This window comes from Carcharhinus amblyrhynchos, chromosome 9, assembly GCF_965287045.1.
Source record: "Carcharhinus amblyrhynchos chromosome 9, sCarAmb.v2.hapA, whole genome shotgun sequence".
Taxonomy (NCBI): Eukaryota; Metazoa; Chordata; class Chondrichthyes; order Carcharhiniformes; family Carcharhinidae; genus Carcharhinus; species Carcharhinus amblyrhynchos.
In genome coordinates, this window is record NC_137332.1 from 87,209,137 (window position 1) to 87,213,288 (window position 4,152).

At 44.3% G+C, this 4,152-nt stretch overlaps 1 pseudogene; it reads right to left on the bottom strand.

Annotated features, from left to right (window-relative positions):
• Positions 1 to 222: 222 nt before the first annotated feature.
• On the bottom strand, positions 223 to 953 carry LOC145348603 (mitochondrial import receptor subunit TOM20 homolog; annotated as a pseudogene).
• Positions 954 to 4,152: the final 3,199 nt, after the last annotated feature.

Here is a 4,152-nt window from a genome sequence, read left to right on the forward strand (position 1 = left end):
GGGTGGCAGGGTTCTTTGGGCTTAGAAATCTTAACCACTGCCCTGTCAATGGGCTGCATTGAGCAGCTGTGAGGCTGAGACAGAGGAGTCAGATCCTTTTTTTTCATCATGTCTGATGGGCCAATGCTTCAGGTTTATTTTGAAAGTGAATTAATCACTGAGGTTAAAGTTCCCAATGATGATGGCATAAACTTTATTGGAGCTGAAGATGCTGTAAACCTTTTAATCAATGTCATCTTCTATCAAATTCTGTGCATTCATACCTGAAAAGAAAGTCTAAAATAAAGTTTATTTATTAGTCACAAGTAAGTCTTACATTAACTCTGCAGTGAAGTTACTGTGAAATTCCCCAAAGTCGCACAGTCTGGTGCCTGTTCAGGTCAATGCAACTAACCAGCATGTCTTTCAGAATGTGAGAAGAAACCGGAGCACCTGGAGGAAACCCATGCAGACATGGGGAGAACACGCAAACTCCACACAAACAGTGACCCAAGCCAGGATTCGAACCTGGGTTCCTGGCAGTGTGAAGCAGCAATGCTAACCACTGTGCTACTGTGCACCTACTCTGTCTAACAACAGGCAATCCTTGGATAAGCAATTGGAACACTGGGTATGATAATGTTTGCTGGAGAACCTGTAACAGTTGCTGGGACTGACCACACACTGGTACAAGTATTGCTGAAATGATAAACTCCTTTCCCATATTCAGCAAGTCCTCTCCCAACTGGACTTCTTGGAGAAAACATTCCTGTGCAGCTTCAACATTTTTTCAGATTAGGCAACTTGCAAATATTATCATTTTCTTTATCTTGTTTCTTCTGCTTCCTTCTTCTTTCACGCAACTTTGTCTGAATGCAGGGGGGAGCGCTTCTTCCTCTGTACATACAATAACCAATGAAGGCTGCTCCAAAGACCCCGGTCATCATGGTCCCGATCTTACCAACCAGCAGCATTTCCTGCCTGCCGTCAGCACTTCCTTCATGGGCCTTGAGTGATTGATTCAACAAGCAAATCCTCTATGTCACGTAACTGACCGACAGAACACAGATTCAGCTGACACTTGCTGATGTGATCGTTCAGATAACTCTCCTCAGCTGACACGCTCCTTAACCAGATCTGCAGCTGTGACTGAGAGGCATTGAGAGGCTTTGTCCCAGATGAGACCTGTATGAGAACTGCTGTTCCAGCTGTGCCCTAGAAGCTGAAATCCTGGATAGCGAAATTCTGGAAGGTGTAACCCTGCTAGATGAAACCTGTGAAGGTGATAGATAACTTACATTTGATTCCATTTTCATCGGAAGGTTGTTTGCTGTTATATTAAGGGAAGTATATTTGCTGTTGACTGTTGCTTTAATAATATATCATTGTGAAATTATAATGTATTTGGTTTGTAATATATTTGGACAAATTATTTAAATAAATGGTGTGTATATTTTGATATTGTCACATGTATTAGTATACACTGAAAACTATTGTTTCTTGTGCACTATGCAGACAAAGCATGCCATACATAAAGGAGGAAAGAAGAGAATGCAAAATGTAGTGTTACAGTCATAGCTAGAGTGCAGAGAAAGATCAACTTAATGCGAGCTAAGCCCATTCTTTGCATCGTCAATGGAGATGGGAGAGGTTTCGGAGGATTGGAGGATTGCACATGTGGTTCCTATATTCAAGAAAGGAAACAAGGATAGCCCAGGGAATGACCGACCGGTGAGTCTAACCTCAGTGGTTGGTAAGTTGATGGAGAGGATCCTGAGGGACAGGATTTATAAACATTTACAGAAGTTTAGTATGATCAAAACTAGTCAGCACGGCTTTGTCAAGGGAAAGTCGTGCTTACGAGCTTGGTTGAGTTCTTTGAAAATGTTACTAAACGCATTGATGAAGAGCAGTGGATGTGATTTGTATGGACTTCAGCAAGGCATTCGATAAGGTCTCCTGTGCAAGACTTCTTGAGAAATTGAGAGGGTAAGGGATCCAAGGGGCTGTTGCCTTGTGGATCCAGAACTGGCTTGCCTGCAGAAGGCAGACAGTGGTTGTGCTGCTTGTCATTTTCATAAATGATCTGGATGAAGGTTGGGGTGGTAAGTTTGCTGACAACACGAAGGTTGGTGGTGTTGTGGATAGTCTGGAGGGATGTCAGAAGTTGCAGTGTGACATAGATAGGATGCAAGACTGAGCGGAGAAGTGATAGATGGACTTCAACCCGGATAAATGTGTAGTGGTCCACTTTGGCAGGTCCAATGGGATGAAGGAGTATAATATCAAGGGTAAGACTCTTAGCAGTGTAGAGGATCAGAAGGACCTTGGGGTCCGGGTCCATAAGACGCTTAAATCGGCCTCTCAGGTGGAGGATGTGGTCAAGAAGGCGTATGGTGTACTAGCCCTCATCAATCGAGGGATTGGGTTTAGGAGTCAAGAGATATGCTGCAGCTTTATAAGACCCTAGTCAGACCCCACTTGGAGTACTGTGCGCAGTTCTGGTTGCCTCATTACAGGGAGGATGTGGAAGCTATTGAAAGGGTGCAGAGGAGATTTAGAAGGATGTTGCCTGGATTGGGAGGCATGCCTTATGAAGATAGGTTGAGGGAGATCGGTCTTTTCTCCCTGGAGAGACGAAGGGTGAGAGGCGATCTGATAGAGGTTTATAAGATGTTGAGAGGTATAGATACGATGGATTCTCAGAGGCTATTTCCTAGGGCTGAAATGGTCGTTACGAGAGGACACAGGTTTAAGGTGCTGGGGAGTAGGTACAGAGGAGATGTCAGGGTTAAGTTTTTCACTCAGAGGGTGGTGAGTGAGTGGAATCGGCTGCCGACGATGGTGGTGGAGGCAAACTCGTTGGGGTCTTTTAAGAGACTTCTGGATGAGTACATGGGATTTAATGGGATTGAGATCTATAGGTAGGCCTAGTAGGTGGGGATATGATCAGTGCAACTTGTGGGCCGAAGAGCCTGTTTGTGCTGTAGTTTTTCTTCTATGTTCTAAAAGTCTGATGGCAGAAGGGAAGAAGCTGTTCTTGAGTTGGTTGGTACTTATCCTCAGACTTTTGTATCTTTTTCCTGATAGAAGAAGGTTAAAGACAGTATGTCCTGGGTGCATGGGGTCCTTGATTATGCTGGCTGCTTTTCCAAGGCAGCAGGAAGGAGAGGCTGGATAGACTAGGACTTTTTTCCCTGGAGTGCAAGAGGCTTAGGGGTGATCTTATAAGAGGTCTATGAAATGGTGAAGGTCATAGATAAGATAGACAGTTAACATCTTTTCCCAATTGTAGGGGAGTCTAAAACTAGAGGGCATAGGTTTAAGCTGAGAAGGGACCAGAAAGGACCAAAAAGGACCAGAGGGGTGTTTTTTATTCACTCAGAGGTTAGTGAGTATCTGGAACGAGCTGCCAGAGGCAGTCTTAGAGACGGGTTCAATTTTGTCTTTTAAAAAGCGTTTAGACAGTTGCATGGGTAAGGTGGGTATAGAGGGATATGGTCCAAATGTGGGCAATTGGGACTAGCTTAGCGGTTAAAAGCTAGATGGCATGGGCAAGCTGGGGTTAGGGGCCTGTTTCAATGATGTAAACCTCTATGACTCTTACATGTAGACAATGTCAATGGGTGGGAGGTTAGTTTGATGAACTGGGCTTCATTCGTGACCCTTTGTAGTTTCTTGTGGTCTTGGACAGAACAGGGGTCATACCAAGATGTGAAACAACAAGCAAAAATGTTTTCTGTGGTGCATACGTAAAAGTTGGTTTGAGTCATAACAGACATGCCAAATTTCCTTAGTGTTCTGAGAAAGTAGAGGCATTGGTGAGTTTTCGTAGCTATAGGTTCAGCATGGAGGTTTGCAGCAGGTATGATAGCAACATTTAAAAAGTATTTGGATAGATAGATGGGAAAGGATTAGAGGGATGTGGGCCAAATGTGGGAAATTGGGACTGGCTGGGAGGGCAGCATGCTCAAAGAACAAAGAAAATCACAGCACAGGAACAGGCCCTTCAGCCCTCCAAGCCTGCACTGACCATGCTGCCAGACTGAACTAAAACCCTCTATCTATCAGGGACCATGGCCCTCTATTCCCATCCTATTCATCTATTTGTTAAGATGGCCCTTAAAAGTCACTATCGTATCTGCTTCCACTACCTCTCCTGGTAGTGAGTTC